The sequence below is a fragment of the Lactuca sativa genome, chromosome 3 (genome assembly GCF_002870075.4).
Source record: "Lactuca sativa cultivar Salinas chromosome 3, Lsat_Salinas_v11, whole genome shotgun sequence".
NCBI lineage: Eukaryota > Viridiplantae > Streptophyta > Magnoliopsida > Asterales > Asteraceae > Lactuca > Lactuca sativa.
The window spans coordinates 99,718,957-99,738,793 of NC_056625.2; the positions used below are offsets into that span (position 1 = coordinate 99,718,957).

At 38.4% G+C, this 19,837-nt stretch overlaps 1 long non-coding RNA gene and 1 pseudogene across 1 annotated transcript; both read left to right on the forward strand.

The window, feature by feature from the left end:
* The first annotated feature begins 1,265 nt into the window (after positions 1-1,265).
* Positions 1,266-2,217, forward strand: LOC111918855 (uncharacterized). Its single transcript, XR_002859352.3, has 3 exons — positions 1,266-1,489; positions 1,971-2,060; positions 2,133-2,217. It is a non-coding gene; the product is annotated as an uncharacterized LOC111918855 (long non-coding RNA).
* Positions 2,218-7,342: 5,125 nt separating this feature from the next.
* Positions 7,343-19,018, forward strand: LOC111918866 (E3 ubiquitin-protein ligase CCNB1IP1 homolog; annotated as a pseudogene).
* Positions 19,019-19,837: the final 819 nt, after the last annotated feature.

Genomic DNA, 19,837 nt, shown 5'->3' on the forward strand with positions numbered 1-19,837 from the left:
TCAAAATCAAGATCAAATTTGCAGCTAGAAAGGATATGAACCATCTGAAACAATTCTTAAGTGGTGGACATCATGATAATCCTTATGAAACTATACAAGCTCTTGATGTTGTTCTAAGGGATTGTTTACAAGAGTAACAATTAAGTGTCATAATATATCTTTTCTCATTAAGCTCTCAATGGGATTCTAACGGTTTTTACATGGATTGTTTGTAGGAGGAAAAAACTTGGTAGATCATTGTTTAGTACTGAGTTTAGGACATATGTTCTTGGTGATGGTGTTGGATTTTGGAAAGGGTTTTATCAAACTCTAAAAGCAACTCAAATGGGCTTTTCACTTAACCTTGGTATGTATTTGTATTTGTATATATTTTGATTGTATATTTGTATATATTTTAATCATCAGCCTTTCTAAATTAATATAAATCTTACAAATTGAGTGCTTAACACATTAAGCTCGGAAAGTAAAAAAAGCAACCCCTAAAAATAGTATATAAAAATATTTCTAATGTTTTTATATAAAATAATGTTTGTAGGTTCTAAAAACGCAAGGTGCAGCAAAAGCAAAATGTTATTCTTATGTGTTGTATGCTGACAGTGGGTACAATAAGTATTTGGAGAAGGTCTTCTCATATAATTATATATATATATATATATATATATATATATATATATATATATATATATATATATATATATATTAAACTTCACCTCCAACATGAATAGTGAACTGGTTGGAAAAAATGGTCATTTGATTATAAAATTTTGGTATAGGGGTATTTTATATAAAATATTTTATTCTCTGTCGTCCACATGTTGGTCATCGTGCCCGGTCTCTTAGTATTTAATGTTTATCTGTTTTCGTTCTGTTCCATTCACGATACTTCCACCACCTCCCAAATCGACTCTCCTGTCTTCTTCTACCCTTTGCTCCATCCACCGCCAACCATCGGTCTTGTAATTGAAGCTTCAGGTCTTCATACTTACAATCGATCAAATACGGGGGTGTTTGACTTAACTTTTCAAACCCCAAAAGTTCTTTTTGAAAAAGTTACAAAAAGTCAGGATTTCCTGACTTTTCCAAAAAGTTCATTTTTCTTATCTAAAAACTACGCTTTTAAAACTAGTTTGCCAAACATCTTTTGTTTTTTTTTTGTTTTTTTGTTTTTTTGTTTTTTTTTTTTTCAAAAAAGGATTTTGACCGTGAAAACCTAAAAAAAACCTAAAAAAAACCTAAGCCACCCTACGTATTCCCAGATACCCTTGCAAACTGACGATCGGTGGTATGCGGAGATCGACGAATCGATCAGTCGACTTCTTAATCACAAAATCGTTACTTTTCTTCCGGTGTCGGAGGTCTACGTTCGTCAAATGGTCTGCTGGAGACACTTGCAAAGTTCGTCAAAGGAATTCCACTGTCGCGTTTTGGGTCTTTTTTGGTTCTTGCTTCACCGATTTCCGTCTGCTGCCGCCATTGATTACTGATTTGGGTATGTGTTTGCAACTTACGCCTTCACTCTCTCCTATTTGTGCTTGATTTTGGACCAGATGACTACAAAGATGTGATTTTTAATTTAGGTTTGTCAGAATCTCTCACACCAGATTGTTTGTTTGCTTTTTTTTTCCATCGGTTGGTGCTATAGGTAAATGGAATCCACAATTCTTCAATACCTTTTAAACTAACAAAGCTCAGTTTTTCTTTCTATTTGGAGTCGACTCCAATTGACAGGGAACGAAGTAGCTTTTGTTTGTTTGTTTGTTTGTTTTTTTTTTTTTTTTTTTTTTTTGTTTTTTCATATTCTTCCTTCAGTTTCGACAACGGATTTTAATGTTTCCATTGTCGGTTGTTCTGTTTTGGTAATCCTCCTCTGTGTTTCTATTTATGTTATCGAAATTATAGTTCTTTATTGACATCAACATTATGAATTTTGTTGAGTGTTTGATGTTGGATTTTGTGATATAATTATGAAGGAGCGTGAAATGGAGATTGGGTACCCAACAGATGTTAAACATGCTGCTCATATTGGCTGGGATGGATCATCAAGCAGTGCTCCTTCTTGGGTAATTTGGTAATTTTACTGTTTTCTATCTCCCCTTTTCTTGAAAGTTAATTTCTTTTTTGAAAAATTTCAGATGAATGAGTTCAAGACAACCCCTAATTTTGCAGCAACTGCCATTGGAAATTCTGCTTCTGGTCTGTCTGCCTGGTCTTCTCAAGGTATTTTAATGGTTTTTATTGGAAATTGATTATTGTATATCATTATATTTAGTTATTTATTAGAAATCACTAATCATTAAATCGAAAATTTTCAATAAAAACCATTTTTTGAAGGAAAGTACAAATTGTTTTTAATTGTTTGCAATTCGAATATAATGATAATCCATTTGCAAGGAAATTGATTATTGTATATCATTATATTTAGTTATTTATGGGTTTTTTTGACATTTGTTGATTGAATTTAATAATAAAGACCCTTTTTGGTAGCAACAATCTAAATAAGCATGTAAAGTAGTAACAGTTTCTGAACAACACTTTAATTCACCATTAAAATAAGTCAATTCTAACAAAAAAAACTGTATACAAGGGCAATTTGGTCATAAAAACATGTATGTGTGATTAGCCCAAAGCAGGAGCAGATTCGTCTTAAAATGATCAGGTGATATTTTTTTGACCAACAGATGCTGGTTACTAACCGGTTAGATTTGACAAAATGGTAAACTTGGTTGTTTTTTTTTTTTAATACAAATATATAGTTAGATCGTGTTTTTTAAACAAACAATGATTTGTTGGTCTTTTTTGAATGTTTTTAAAACTTTCTTTGCTCTATAACTCATTTTCCCTATCTTATTCCAACATGTTTGATTTTCTAATAGGTTCGAAAATCTGGAAGGAATCAACTCCAAAAACCTCGAAAAAACCACCATTGTTCTTGGTTCCAGGTTTTGTGACTCCTAACAACTTTTTTCGTCAATCTTATTAAAAAAAATCTCACTTAATTGGTCTGAGAAACATGACAGTAGCATTTAGCCACGGTAGAATAGAAATTTACTTTGCATTTTTGTTGTTGGCAACTGCTGCTATGTTACTATCCCCTGTTTCGCTCTGCAGGGTTAAGGTGGTTCTTTCATCCTTTTTTATTGTTTTCTGGTTATATGTTTTGTGTGTAATCTATATCTAATCACACAAATCATGAGAAAATTATGGCATAATGACCTATGAAAAGTTGTTTGATTGTTTGAAGTAATGATTGAAATACCAATTTACCTTTTGTTTGGATATATATTTGGTTACCACTTCTTTTTTAGTTGGTATTTATTCTCTCTTTCTATACGAATGTGTATTTATGAATGAATGTTGTGTAATATGCAGATTTGTGAACTGTGAAGGCACTACTGATTATCTCTTTGGTTGATAGAAATGACAGTGATAGAGTTGTTGATGCAATAGATGAGTTGCATAGGATGTTGGATGTTATCTGTTCGGTAGAATCAATTTGAATGTATTGAAGTGCATTCCACAATCATAATGTATTGAACTGCATTCCATAATCATGCTTGGTTGAACTATAGGAATGCCTTAAACTTTTATATAAGTTTTTATATTTTATGTAAATACAAATGTTTTCTGTCGATAACAAGCAGCAAGTGGCTAAAAAGATAGGAGCTGTCTAAATCTATCCCCATATGTTTTCCCGTGTATACTGTTTAACAGGTTTCACCCCATATGTTCTATTCCGGTTAAAATTGAATATCATTTTCGCAAGTTAATTACTTTTAAGACCATTTACTGCTGGAAATCTATCAAAATTCTTACATACACTGTATTATTTGTTGCTATAAATAGTCAAAACAACTAAAAGTCTAGGCTTAAGATGAATGAAACAAATACCGGTTAAAAGGATCTTCGCACACGTTTTGTTCCGATTCCAGTTTAAATGCGTGATCTTTTAACAATGGACACTCCTATTTAACAAGTTTGGCCACATATGTTGTACTCCGGTTAAAATTGAATCTCATTTCCGCAACTTTATTACTTTTAACACCATTTACTGTTGGAGATCTATCAAATTTGTTACGTAGACTGTATTATTTGTTGCTATAAATAGTTAAAACAACTGGAGCCATACTACAATAGCAACATACTTTACTACTCTTAACCGAACCCGCGGAGCGCGGTTTCCCAACTAGTTTTTATTGTAAAGGTATATAAAAATTGTTCTAATCATTTTTAGTTATTTAATTGTTTTTGTAAATAACTAATATTGTTATCCTATAATTTGGTAAATGGCAAAGCTATTTCCACTTCGGATATAAAATGGGCTATCCTCCCAGGCATTACAAGAAAGCGTATTATTGATGTAGCTTGTGATGAATGATTCCATGTACTTCAAATGTCTAAAATACCCGTCTAATAATAATAATAATAATAATAATAATAATAATAATAAAATATTGGAAGAATAACATAAAATATCTTAGCTCTCAACTTTTAGAAGAAGGATAACATTAAATAATATTTAAAATCATATGTTCCTTACTAATACCTTATTGTGTTATATGTATTTTATTACTACTCATAATATATACTTTAATCTGATTATTGATTATGTTTTGTCTGCTTTAGCAATTTGCAGCTTGTGAAGAAGCTGGAGTTTTAGTTATCATGTGGTTGCAACTCATATATCCGTTAAATCACCCAACAACGACTAATATAGTTTTCTTAATATAATAAATGAAAATGGATAGATTAAAAAAAAATTGAAAATATAACTAGTGGCGGTTGTGATTCCTATCATAAAGGTCTATTCACATGGTTTTGGTGAGTTTATAAAACTCTTTGATCGATTAGATCTTTAAAACAGACGAATAAAGAAAGCAATAACAGTTAAACAAAAACACAAGTATCGATCTGAAAGAGTTGAATGATTCAATTAACTCAATCCTCAGCAGAGCTCGATAAAGTACTTCCGCTGTCGAGGATTCTAGGGTTACAGATGATAAGAACGTGTACGCTATAAAATCTCTATCAAAACATTACGTTCCAGAATGCATGCAAACATCTTTATATAATAAACCCTATACGAAACTCACGGATGGACAGACCCATACCGGAGACAAAACTTGGACTAGCTAACGAGCCCAAAGACGCAACACTAAACTGGACCTAACAATCTCCCCCTTTGCATCAATTTGGAGTGTGACTATCATTTCTTCTTGCTCGGACCAGCTGCCGGAACCTTCTTGGTTGTATCAAACAGACGAGAGATAAGTGCGAGAATTGTCTGTCTGAAGCGAATGTACCATTGAATCATATCATCAAAGTACTTCTTGTCATCCGCTGAATTCTGCTTGCACCGACGAATGATCCCTAAGACGTGTTCCAGACATGCAATGGTGTAGAGATGTTTGTCAGCCAAAGCGAATAGGCATTTTTGGCCTTCGTTTTTGGTAAACATAACTGAATTTCTCTTCAGGTTTATCTTCCCCATCTGCATCATGTTAAGATCACTGGCAGAGCCAACAAGAGATATTGTAGGCTTTTTCTTGAATACACTCGCTATCTCCTGATCCATCTTGGCGACTTCCATGATGTAACAAACAAGCATCCTCTTGAAGTGGTTGATGATCGGACCATATTCTGCTTCATTAGTAAGAAGGATGTTGTGCAAAATAATCCAGTTGTGTGGATTCAAGTTGGGAAGATCAGCAAGCGAGATGGCATGTTCAGTCTTGGCAGATCCTCTCAGCACCTTAAACCGAACGTTGGTGAAGTTTCCTTCCCTATACGGCTTTAGAACCCGAACATTGACAATCTTCTGAGCGCTCCATGTTTGATACTATGGTTGAGCGGCCCTTAGATAGAATTCGACTAAGTCCCTGTCAACCTTTGGATGAGGATGAGGGAACTCAACAATGTTGTCAAAGGCATGAAAGACAAATGCCATTCGGGTCAGTGGCATGTCGAACTGAGAATCGACAGAATTATCACGATCAAGTGAGATCACCGGTTCTAGCCACAAGATGCTTGGAGTTTCTATGGCTTCTTTCAGCAACTTCTCAAGAGTCCAAGGAGGAAAAAGAGTTTTCCTGCTCTCGAGAAGGTCGTGAGCTTCTTTCTGTTTTCTTTCGGCTTCTTCAGCCTCTCTAGCCACACGAGCGTTGATGTCAACATCTTTGTCTCGACCTTGTTTCTTCAAAAGATCGGCAATGGTCTCTTTGTCATCATCGCTCTCTTCAGCAATTTGCTTGCCCTTGTCTTTAACACCCGAACCTGAGGCTTGGCCTGTAGGAGGAGGTTCGGTTGTTTTGGTTGCTGTTGAAGTAGGAGGCGGTTGAAACACATTTTCGTTTTCTCCCCCTTGTTTCGGAATGGACACGAAAGCAAGGAGCCCTTCAATCTTGCTCAGGAGAGAAAGGGCAGGAGCAAGTTTTTCTGCAAGATCTCGCCTCACAGAATAGTTGTGTATCGGGTCATGTGCTTCTAGGATGTTTGAGATGGCTGCGTGGACATCCGAAACACATGAAGACACAATCTCTCTTTCAGATCGAAGAGACTCAATCTCCTTTTGAGAATTGGAGAGTTGAAGACTCTTGACCTTTAGAGCAGTGGTCTTTCTGGCAAGAGCATCCATAAGAGAATTTTCAGCAACAAGATCCTCTTGGAGCTTGGTCAGTCGCTCCTCAAGCGTCGCCTTAAATGCTGAATTGTCGTCTGAGAGAGTTTGACAAAGAGCGGCAAATTACTTCAGTTCAGAGGCAACTGAGGTAGCCAGCTGGTGGACAATTGGTTCCAGCTTTGTTTTAGTGCTATCAGCAGTCTCCTGTAAAGACTTCAACAAAGAGGAAGCGTCAGTAAATAGTTTTTTGACTTTTTCGGTCGCAGCCTCACAGGCTTTGGTGGATGCAGCAATGGAGGCAGTAGTTGAGCTAACGGAGGCGTCATGAGCCTTAGTAAAAGCGTCAACTATCCTCTGAATAGCAGCTTTAGAGATGGAGGACTGTGATGAAGAAGAGGAGGCGATGAGCGAATCTATCTTTTCGTGAAGCTCCTTGAGATGCTTCTTGGTAACGGGAGCATCATCATCGTCGCCACTCTATACCTGAAACAGACTGTAATAGACCGAATCAAATGTCATATCCTCCCCGCCGAGGAATGGTTCTTCGTCCTCTGCTGCCTGAGTAGGAGATGAGGGTGGTGGTGAGGGTGTAGGCTCGGTAGTTGTAGTAGGTTCGGGTTGGGAAGTAGGTTTGGTAGTTGGAGTGGGTTCAGGTGCTGTAGTAGGAGCCCCGTATCAGATACATTGGTTCTTACTTCAGCGGTTGTGGTGGTTGCTTCTGTAAAGATGGGTGGGGGTACTGGGATGGAGGTAGGTGGTATTTGAGTGGTGGAGGTTATGAGGGGAATGGAAAAAGGAATGGTAACGGGTGGAGAAGAGATAGGTGAAGTGGAAAAGTGAACTTCTGGGGTAGGCGATCGTGGAGGAGTGTTGCCACGAGGAGACTCATCAGAGTCTGAATTATCTTCCTCAGATTCGCTTGAGGAGGAAGCGATTATCAGCTTTCGCCTTGGTTGGGTTTTTCTCTTCTTCAGCGGAGGAGACTGAACAGTATGTGTAGTTTTACGCTTCTTAGGAGAAGGGCCTTTCGCTCCCTTGCCAACCTGCTTGTCTTTGCCTTTGTCATTCTTCTTTCCCCTTGGACCAGGCTTGTCGGCTTCATGGATGGACTTGAGCATCTCAGGAGTAAGCTCTCTAGGACCAGAGCGACGAAACTCCTTGTAGGTTTTAATGATCCGGCTGTCAGCAGGAACATCTCCATACATCGACTCAGGGATAGAGCCAATGAATTGAAACTTGGATGCGTCAGGGACAATGATCTTCGTGGTATGGAAAGTACCAATCGAAGACATTGGAGAACCAGCAACAATGGGGACGTGGTACTTGTCCATCACCCATTTTGTGACGAGAGTCCAGAAACGAGCATAGGAGATCTCGGAATGCCGAGAAGTAGAAGCCAGACTCTGAATAAGCTGCTGCCATAGGACCGACCCATAGTCCAGGTTGATACCATTGTAGACCCCATAGAGAAGCGTGATGAACAGAAGACTTGCACCGTCTGACCCAGCACTGCATTCAGATAGACCCTTGAACAGTACAGTAAACAACCCATTCCACTGAGGAGGCAGGCACGATTTCTTGAACTTCGTGACCGTTGTCAGCACCTCAGTATACCCCATGTTGTAGAACATAGAGAACATGTGACCCACCGGAATCAATTCAAGGTTAACCCTAGATGAATCAGGTTCAAACCCAAAAATTGAGCAGAATCGTTGCTTGGAGATTGAAGCCTTGTGATCAAGCACGTCGAAGAAGATCCTGTCGACTGACTTGTCGTAATGAGCAGTGGCGAAAATCTGAGATAAGAACTCCATAGGAACTGCTTCAGCTTTGGTGAGTGCAGGAGCAAGTGGCGAGTACTTGAGGCATTCGATTATCGGGAACATGAAGGCATCATAGACCTGAGGAGTAAGATCGATGATCAAACTCTGTTGGGGACGAATCGGCAGGATGTGGGAAGTGGCATGAACTGATGATGAATTCGCCATTGTTGTGAAGAAGTTGGGAGAGATGATGAACAGTAGAATACATGAAGAATTTCTTGCTCTCTGATTTTTTGGGTGCAGTAAAGACATAAACAAGGGTTGAAGTTACCTTTTATACTGTGGGTACAGGAGAGAGAAGAATCTGTCCCAAATCTTCGAGGGAAATACGAAGGGTTTTTCGGAAGTGATTGATGCGTGACAGTTGGTAGCACTGATGATTACGCATGAGAGAGAGTGCCAGTCCCGATTCACACGCCTTCCCATCAGGCGCCGTTTTTAAACGAAACGGTTCCACTTCGCACGCCTGGCCTTCAAGCGCCGTTTGAAAATCAAATCGATTGGACTCCCGCATGAGTCAGCATCTTATCCTTTTAGATTAAACGTCATCTTAAAGCAAAATTGACCACGTGGATCAATATTAACCACAACTCCCTTATAACTGCAAATCCCATTTAAAAATTATGCCTTGTAAAAGAAAAAGAAATAAAGGATCCCGGGCACGAATGATACAAAAGGTTTACAACCAAAGAAACTACATTTGAGTAAAAGAAAAAGAAATAAAGCAACACATATGAGGGATTTTGTGATGTTAGTAAAGACACGAAACAAAGGATCCCGGGCACGAATCTCTTCCTTCAAAGTCAAGAGATACTTTAAAGTGTTTGTATGGTTTCCCGTTGAATAACGATCAGACACTTATTGAGAAGTGTTGAAAGGCTTCTTTTAATCAGGCTAATTTGGGTGGCTTTCGCTTCAATTCAGAATTCCTGATCTTGATATAAGACAAAAATCGAACGAAGTACTTGTGAGACCAATGCAGTCTGTTGAACAAGTAGGTTTGAAATAATTTGAGTGGCTAGATAAAATAGTTTATGTAAAATCTCAAAAAATTTAAAACTGGATTCCAAGGGAAGAAATGTTATAGGACTTAACAATTTCATAGGAATCACACAAAAGAAAATTAGAGATTTGACTTTCCATCCTCATTGATAAATCCGTCAATTCGTTAGTGAAAGCTTAGAGCAAAATTGATTGTTCACCGTCAATGCATAGTAGGTATTGAATTGTGGGTTTCACTTAGTACATAGTGACACGAAGCTAAGATCATAAACACAGAAATTGTGTAACCATAAACCTCAGTGGTAATTTCTGAGAGTCTCAAGGGTTACATTTATGAAGCGAATGAGATGGAGAAAAGTAGTGTAGATGGTGTAAAGAAACCAAAGTACCTCTGCTATTAAAATAAGGACCAAGCAGAAAACTCTTATCTCATGTGAGAAGAGAGTCAGGTAGCTCATGATTAGAGTAAATATGAAAGCCTAATTGGGAAGACAAGGTTTGTATGTACCAAGTCAGTAAGGATATTATTCAGAATCAGGTGAGGCTTTGGACACATACAGCAGCATGCTTCTAGGGACACTTAACTAATGAAATAATTCCCCACAAATATCCACACAAAAATATAAGACACAAAACAAAAATTATCGAACTAATAATAAAAAAAATGTTTTTGGAGTTTTTGATTAAAAAAAAAAATAAAAAGATTTTAGAATTTTTGATTAAAAAAAAATTGAGACACAAATTTTTTTTGGATCCGAACCCGAGAGTTCGGTCTATTTCGGCAAAAAAAAATTTGGAACCGAACCCGATCGTTCGGTCTATTTTGGTTGCAAAAAAAATAAGTTTGAAAAAGAAAAGAACTTTGAAAATAAGTGAAATGAATTTGAGAAAATGATACAAAAGGTTTACAACCAAAGAAACTACATTTGAGTGATAAGCGAAGATCAGATGATAGGACCGAACCCGAGCGTTCGGTCTATTTCGGCACACATGTGAACCGAACCCGAACCTTCGGTTCATTTCGCTTCCGACTTTTAATTTTGAGAAGTAGTTTTTGGTACTGAATTTGATTCCATCATACCTAGCCCTTGTAGAATTTTATTGAAAGATGCTTCATGAAGAGCTTTGGTGAAGATGTCAGCCAGTTGATCAGTGGTTCGAACAAAGTGAATTTCGACGTTCCCATCTTCCACATGATCTTTAATGAAGTGATACCTCAGTGCTATCTGCTTTGTCTTGGAATGTTGCACTGGGTTATGACAGATCCTAATTGCACTTTCTGAATCGCAATATAGTGGAATCTTTTTCATCTTGAGTCCATAGTCCCGGAGCTGGCTTTGGATCCAAATCACTTGAGATGTATAGGAAGCTGCTGGGATGTACTCTGCTTCGGCTGTAGACAGAGAAACACATGTCTGTTTCTTTGATTGCCAGCTAACCAATTTCCCATCTAGGAATTGGCAGCCTCCAGTGGTGCTTTTCCTGTCTAAACGACAACCTCCAAGGTCTGCATCTGAGTAGGGTTGAACGAAGAAACCTGAGTTTGATGAATACCATAAACCGAGAGAGGTAGTTCGTTTCAAATATTGGAGTATGTTTTTCACTGCAAGCATATGTGGTTCACGAGGATTCGCCTGAAACCTAGCACAGTAACACACATAAAACATTATATCAGGCCTGCTAGCAGTAAGGTACATTAAAGACCCAATCATTTGTCGGTATAGCGTAATATCGACTGCATGTTTTTCCAAGGATGGTGTGAGCTTGGTGCCGAATGCCATTGGAACTTTAACATTTAAGTCTCCCATCATGCCAAATTTAGCAAGAAGAGTCTTGGTGTATGCTTCCTGGTTGATAAAGATGCCTTCGGGTCCCTGTCTAATATTTAAACCAAGGAAAAAGTTAATCGGACCCATTGAGCTCATTTCAAATTTAGTCTCCATCAGCTTTTTGAATTCAGCGGTTAAGCTAGGATTCGTTGAGCAAAAGATGATATCATCGACATAGATTTGAACAATCATAAGGTGGTTACCTTCCTTCTTACGAAAGAAGGTTGGGTCAACCGAACCTTGTTTGAATTTTGACATCTTTAAAAACTTGGTTAGCGTTTCATACCATGCCCTAGGTGCTTGTTTCAGACCGTAAACTGCCTTGTCCAGAATATAACAGCGATTTGGGTACTTTTCATTGACAAAACCAGGAGGTTGCTCCACGTAGACCGTTTCTTCAAGTTCTCCATTCAGAAAGGCGCATTTCACGTCCATTTGGTACACCTCGAAGTTCTTGTGTGCAGCATAGGCCAGAAATATTCGAACAGATTCCAGCCTCGCTACCGGAGCAAAAGTTTCCTCATAATCGATTCCTTCTTCCTGACAATATCCTTTCACCACGAGACGAGCTTTGTTTCGAATCACATTGCCTTCCTTGTCCATTTTATTTCTGAACACCCATTTGAGACCAACAACCGAGGCATCTTTAGGAGTTGGAATGAGGCGCCATACTTTGTTTCTTTCGAACTCGTTGAGTTCATCTTGCATAGCTTGAACCCAGTCAGAATGATCTAGAGCCGTATTTACTGTCTTCGGTTCAACTTTTGATACGAAAGAATTATACATGCAGAACTCTACTTTGGAGAATAGAGATGTTTGCTTTGCCTTCAGTTGAGATTGGGTGAGGACCTTTTCAGAGACATTACCCACTATCTGAGATACAGGATGATCTCTGGTCCATTTAACAAGAGGAGGGTAATTTGGATCATATGATGGATCCAATTCAGCGTTGACCATTTCTTCCAATTCAGATTGACTTTCATCGTCGTAGAACATATCGGAGTTCTCCCCCTCGACTGATGAGCTTTTAGGTGTAGCAGGACTTTCTGGTGTTGTCGAGCTTTCGGGTGCTAAAGGGCTTTCGGGTGCAGTTGAGCTTTCGGGTGGAACTGGAATAGAATTCTCCCCCTCAATTTGTGAGCTCGGTTGTTTTGAAGAAGGTGGATTATCCCCCTCAACTGAAGCACCTTGCTCAGGAGGTTCGTTTGGAACTTGTTCTCCTTCACCCATTCGTTTGGCAGCATCTTCGACAATTTGATTCAGATGGTCGACTTTGTTGTCTGCTGCCTTGGCTTCCGAGAGAGTAGCTTTCTCAGGTTCATCGAATAATTCTACAAACTGATCGAACAGATTAGCAATTGAGGCCGTGACTTGACCTGTTTGAGTGAAAATCTATCCAATTGTTTCTTTAGTAGCTTTTAGCCTTTTGATGTAGTTATCATCGAAAGTCACATAATATGTTTCTTCGATCTTCCTAGAGCACTTATTTAAGACCCGGTAAGCTTTTGAAGTAAGAGAATATCCCAGAAAAATTCCTTCATCAGCTTTAACGTCAAACTTGTTACGATGTTCTTTGGAGTTGAAGATGAAGCATCGTGAGCCGAACACATGGAAGAATTTTACGTTTGGCTTCCTGTTATTGATGATCTCATAAGGAGTAAGAGAGAAACGCTTGTTGAGATAAGACCTGTTCTGTGTGAAACATGCTGCAGCAATAGCATCAGCCCAGAAATATAATGGAAGAGAAGCGAAACTTAGCATCGTTCGGGCTGCCTCACACAAGGATCGGTTTCGTCTTTCAACAATTCCGTTCTGTTGAGGCGTATAGGGAGCTGAGAAGTTGTGACTAGTTCCTTTTTCTGCCAAAAAGTCTTCAAATTCTTTGTTCTTGAACTCCAGTCCATTATCGCTCCTGATGTTGCGAACAACTTTTCTCAGTTGCACTTCAACCTGCTTAATAAACATCTTTAGCTTAGGAGTTGCCTCAGATTTGTGCTTCAGAAAGAATACCCATGTAAAATGTGAGAAATCATCAACAATAACAAGAATATACTTGCTACCGACAATGCTTTCGATAGATGATGGACCACACAAGTCAATGTGAAGCAACTCAAGTGGTTCAACAACTTTTGTGTTTATAATGGATGGGTGACTTTGACGACTTTGCTTCCCCATTTCACACGCAGCACACAAATGTTCTCGATCAAACTTGAGCAATGGGAGACCCCGAACATGACCTCCTGTGACAAGCTTGTTGATGTCTTTGAAGTTGAGATGTGAGAGCCTTCGGTGCCACAACCAGCTTTCATCAGAATGAGCTTTGGATAATAGGCATATAGCTGGATTTCCTTTGATTGGTTTGAGATTGAGAGGAAAAATTTCACCTTTGCGTTCTGATTTGAGAATTACGCTTTTTGATTTCTTCTCTATGATTTCTGAACCTTCATCATCAAATGAAACTTTGAGACCGGTGCCTCCTACCAGTTGAGACACACTGATGAGATTATGCTGTAGACCTTCAACATACGCCACCTTTTTCTTATTGTGAAGTCTCCATTGGTTATCATCCCATAGCCCTTTATCGTTCCATAAGAATTGTTGCCGAACTTGACATTCCCACCATTCTGAAGAGATCGAAACTCCCTTAGCTCCTCCTTCCTCCCTATCATGTGACGTGAGCAGCTACTGTCAATGTACCATTCTTCGTCGAACTGCTCGTCACTTATAACCTGCAAAAATTAAGTAGATTTAGGAACCCAAAGTTTCTTGGGTCCACGTGAGCCTTTCACAGGAACATGAATAGCAAGAGAAACATCAATAAGATATGTTCTTTTTATTAATGTTGTTTCATCTTTTCTTTTAATGGTAAACACTTTGATTTTGTTAGGATTAGCAACAGTGGGTTTGGTTTCAGGTTTTGGTGTTTGGGCTTTAGACTGCTTTTAGTCTTCCTGGACAGAGGAAATCTTCGATTTTCCTTTCAGGTTCATTGATGATTTAGAATTTTGTGCTCGAACAGAATTGGGTTTAGAAGATAATTGAGAACTAGAAGAATTAGAATGTGAATTTCTTCTGACTTGCGGTTCGAACCTGGACGTTCGGTAGCTATTGCTTTCGGGACCGAACCTGTCCTTTCGGTTGCTGTTTGAACCGAACCTGTCCTTTCGGTTGTTGTTGCTCTCTGAACCGAACCTGTCCTTTCGGTTGATGTTGCTCTCTGAACCGAACCTGTCCTTTCGGTTGTTGTTGCTCTCTGAACCGAACCTGTCCTTTCGGTTATGTTCCTCATGTGGCCCGAAAGCCTTTCTTTCTGACTTTGAATTTCTATCATGATAAGAGAAATGATTGTTTTGAGAGCACCAAAACTGCTTTCGCTCAGAGAGATTCTTTTTGTATCTTAGGTTTCTTTGCTGCTTTTGATCTTTCACTTGTTTCCGCTGTCTGTGGATGTTGGCCTTTTGTTTCAGCTTCTTGTCAGCCGGTTCACTTTTCACAGATGATGTTTCGCTTGTGGAAGTGACTTCTTCTACAGGTATTTCTTTTGTACCACTTGTGCTTGGCACGTCAAAGTTGTCAGGCTTGTTCAGCGGCTCTGGTACATATCTTCCTTTTGTTTTCCAGGACGTTCGCTCTGACAAACCAACTGTTTCGTCGGCATTATCTATAGGAGCAGACCAAAAGAACTCATCACAGCCATCTGCGTTATCTTCGTTCACTATGGCAGTGAGTTCGGCTGTTTGATGCTCGGCTACTCCTGTGACCTTATACACCTGATTTGGTGTTGTTCTCACCTTTTGGTACACAACAACCTTTTCTTCAAGAATCGGGGACTTATTTTGGGACAAACGAGCGAACTCCACAAAATTTTCAGAAATAAGATTTTTGTGGTTTTCGGGTTCGCTCTTGACAAACTCAGAACAGTCGACTACATCCTCTACAGAAATTTCACTCATATCATCGTCCTCATTAAGTTCAGATGCGTTTTCAACATCAATTTTATTTTCTGAACTTAAATTAGCACTCAATGAGTCGAATTTTTGTATGGTTTCGGTCCTTAGTTTCAACTTATCGTTTTCATCCAAAAGATTTTTCAGCATGTCCTTATGGTCTTTGGACTTTATGAAAGATTCTATTTTGTCCAGACCATACATGTAAGTGGGATTCACATCATCAGACGATACAACACTTTCACAGTTGTATGCCTCAGCATCGATTTCATCCTCCTTAAACTCAAGGAAGGGTAAAATCATGCGATGTATTTTCTGCCCTATTTCACAATTCAGATGCAGTTGAGTAATGTTAGCATAAAGTCTTTTAGCAATCAAACATAAAACATTTCTTTGTTTTAAAAGTTTCAAATTGTCTCTTTGTAAATAAATGTTTTCATCCTTAGACTTAATCAGCTCCGATTCCTTCTGCTCAATCCACATCCTTCGCTCCTCACTCTTGGATGACACCCTGCTTATTTGGTCAGTTAGGTTAGAATTGGTGACCCGTGTTTGAGTTAAACAACTATCCAGATTTGAGATTCTTGAATTTAGGTTATTTAATTCCTTTTCATATGATTTCTGTGGAACTTTGAACAAGATAAAAAGAGATTGTACCTTCTTGATCAATTCATCAAGCTCATTGATCTGCACACTGAGAGGTTTTGCTGTGAAGCATAAGTCCTCTCGCTCCTTGGTGTCCTTATTTCCACCATCTGTATTGTATCCCCTCATGTGAGATACGTCAGTCACCATCAAACACTTTCCGCCGTTTTCACCACCTCTTGCCACATACGCCTTTCCATGCGAAGGCTTTCTCACCTCATCATCTTCTGAGTCAGTTGACCACACCTGCACGCCTCCGAACTCGTCATCCTCTGCCGAACCCTGTACAATAAGAGCACTCATAGAAGGGTTAGTAGCAGCTTTCTTCCTCTTGATCTCTTCCAGCTTTTTCATCAAGACAGCCTCTTCATCTTTCTCCTCATCCTTCTCTGCCATTTTCTTCAGAACATAATCTTTGGCATAATGGTTCTTTCCTCCATAGTAGTAGCAGTTCACACCAGAATCTTCATCAACCTTCGCCTCTTTCTTTGGTTCCTCAGTCTTCGGCTCCTCCCTTACCTTTTTTGAACTGTAGTTTCCCTGCCAATTTCGGTTCTTATTGGTAGGAAACCTCTTCTTGATGAACCTTTTTGGATTGGACACCATCATAGCATAATCTTCTGAAGTAAGATCGTAGTCCTCCAGGTTCAGATCTTCATCTTCTACTACATTCTTGCTTTTGGACAGGAGTGCCAAGGACCCCAAACTTGAGACCACATTCTTATCTTGCATGACAATCTTTTCTTGGGATTTTAGAATCCCCACCAGTTTAGCCAATGAATATGACTTGAACTGCTCATGAGCTTTAACTATAGAAACGACAGCTCTCCATTCAGATCTTAGGCCATTCAAGAAGGTGACCTTCTGTTCAATCAGCTTTCTTTCGATATCATGTTTGATCATCTTGCTAAGAAGATGATTGAAGCGATCAAACGTCTGTGTGACGGTCTCATCAGAATTTTGCTTGAATTCTCCAAACTCAGACAAAAGCAACGTCTGAATAGAGTGCTCTAAATCTTCATCTGTGGAATATAGCTCTCACAACCTATCCCAGATTTCTTTAGCGGTACTGTAGGAACTCACCAACCTAAACGTGCCAGATTGAAGAGCGAATCGGATCAGTCTCAATGCTTTGATGTTGCACTGAAACTTCTCCTTTTCGTCTTGAGCAACGTCTTTTACATCTTTTAACAAATCATTATATTCTTTCTGAGTTTTAATGATCTTGGATGTTCCTGAGTGAGCAAATGGTCCAGACACAATGGCTTCCCAAATAAGATACCCATTATCTTTAGATCCGATGACATAGTCTTCAAAATGATGAGCCCAAACTTCGTAATCCTGGGTGTATAGAATAGGAATCTTCGTCGTTGATCCAATATTGTTTGAGATGTTGATAGGATTAGATTGAGAATCGTCCATGCTTGATCGTTTAACTTGTTTGAAAGATCAGACTTGTAATATGTAATATTAGGGCAAACAAATAAATAAAGAGATACGTCAATTCTGGAGTGACGGCTCAATAAATATCAGTTAATGCGGAATTACCCTAATCGCTTCTTTCACAGAAGAGATGTGTATGAATTACACAACCTCCTGCTCTGATACCAATTGATGAGTTTATAAAACTCTTTGATCGATTAGATCTTTAAAACAGACGAATAAAGAAAGCAATAACAGTTAAACAAAAACACAAGTATGGATCTGAAAGAGTTGAATGATTCAATTAACTCAATCCTTAGCAGAGCTCGATAAAGAACTTCTGCTGTCGAGGATTCTAGGGTTACAGAAGATAAGAACGTGTACGCTATAAAATCTCTATCAAAACATTACGTTCCAGAATGCATGCAAGCATCTTTATGTAATAAACCCTATACGAAACTCACGGATGGACAGGCCCATACCGGAGACAAAACTTGGACTAGCTAACGAGCCCAAAGACGCAACACTAAACTGGACCTAACATGTTTCTTTTTTTATTGTTTTTATTTTCAGGTTATGGATGCTTGTGCTAAAGGAAACTTGGGTCATTTTATAAATCACAACTATCAACCAAATTGTCGCACTGAAAAGGTTAACTTTATGAAATTCCTACTCTAATAAACTAGTTTTAGGTTAAATTTTGTAGATCATTCAGGTAAATTTTGAATTTGAAAGTCTAAGGTTTGAGCTAAAAAGTCTTAGCATATCCATTCTTCTGCAATGACATTTGAAAAGTAATTTCACATGGATGCACCTTGTGGTTTTGTAATCTGACCATGGAAATTTGTGTAATGTTTTCTAGTTTAGTGTAGACACTAAACCACTGGCTCATGAAGGTCAAAAGGTGTCCACTAATAGCACAAGAAATTCAAAACTTAACCAAAGATAAACAAGAACTCCAAGGAAAATTTTCTAAGAAATCTAGTTCAACAACCACTTGTCCACTTGTCCCCTGAATTTGCAAATAGTAAAAATAAATTTTCATCATTGTTTTTACTTTTTACTCACAGGAAAAAAGTAAAAACTAGATTAGATGTATGACCAATTGAGAAGTGAGTATGAGTCGGTTAAACGGTCCTCCATTCAACCTCCAAACAACTTCTTTCTCAAGGGGTGGTGATTCTGATCTGTTTGCTAGTCCTGCTAACATGATGGATGATAGAGATCCCAAGAGGAGAGGTAATCTCATTTTGTTTATCAAAAGTTATCTAAATATGATAGATGCATATATAGATATCCTCACTTTTTCATAATATTATCGTGAAATAAAAAAAAGTACATTGCTATTATATATAAAGGTTCATTTACATGGAATTGCCCAAAAAATGTTAGTTCACTTATTTTCTACAGATTGGTCGGTTTACACCATTGACACTCCAGGACCTTAGGGAGATATATGACCAGGAACCACAAGACAAAGCAATTCTAACTTCGGTAGTCCCTTCGACATCCCTAATAGCCCACTTGTAAAACATTCTGTAATTCCAGTAGAAAACAGAAGAACTATTACCCGCCAGATGTTTGGTGGCGGCGACGGTGGCGGTGGCGGTGGTGGTGGTGGTGATGGTGGTGGTGGTAGTAGAGCGGGAAATTCTTCTAACATTGAGAAATATGATATTCTCACCAATGAAAAGGATTCAACTCTCTTGTACCCGACCTCAATTGTTTACATAATGTCACACCCCCAAACCGGAGCGGCGGAAACGTACGGGGGTGGATGACTTCATGTTATTTATCACAACACATGCATCATAGTAATCAAATTACAACAACCATTGAATTAATAAAGTATAAGTTTGACATATGTATTCAGTCATTGTATATATGACATCAAAAGTTATATAACAAAAGATAGAAGACATGACTCTATACTGCTCCGTCTTCTCAAAATCCCGGGGATTTACCTGTCTACTGGTTCCCTGAGAATACTAGTGTTTTGAAAAGAGAGTATCAACATTTAAGTTGGTGAGGGCATAAGTATTTATGTTTAGAAGTTTGTTTTGAATTAGTGTCTAAGTCCATAACTAAAATTGGTATGTACTTGACCCGACTCGGCATGGTCCATTTAGGTTGCATGGCATCGGAACATTTGGATAGACCGTTTATGAGAAGAAGACATTTGTGACATATTAATATATTATAAGCTCTAATATATTAATATGAGATCATGTTATTTAATTAGTATTTATCAAAAATTAATTTAGACTTAATTTAGTGATCAAAAGAGACTAATTAAATATATGAGAATTGATTGCGTAAATCATTCATTCTTATATATATGGGCTTATGATCCATGATTCCTTATGTTGGGTTTAACCCATGTGGTGACCCATGGATACTCCGTGGAGGTTAAAATCCATGGAGCATAAGGAATGGGTAAAGTCATGGGTTACTTGGTGTAACCCTAATGTACACACTATATAAAGACCCCATTTGTTGGAGAAATCGACACTGGTGCATAAAATGGAGGGCAAGCCAATTTCCATGTCTCAT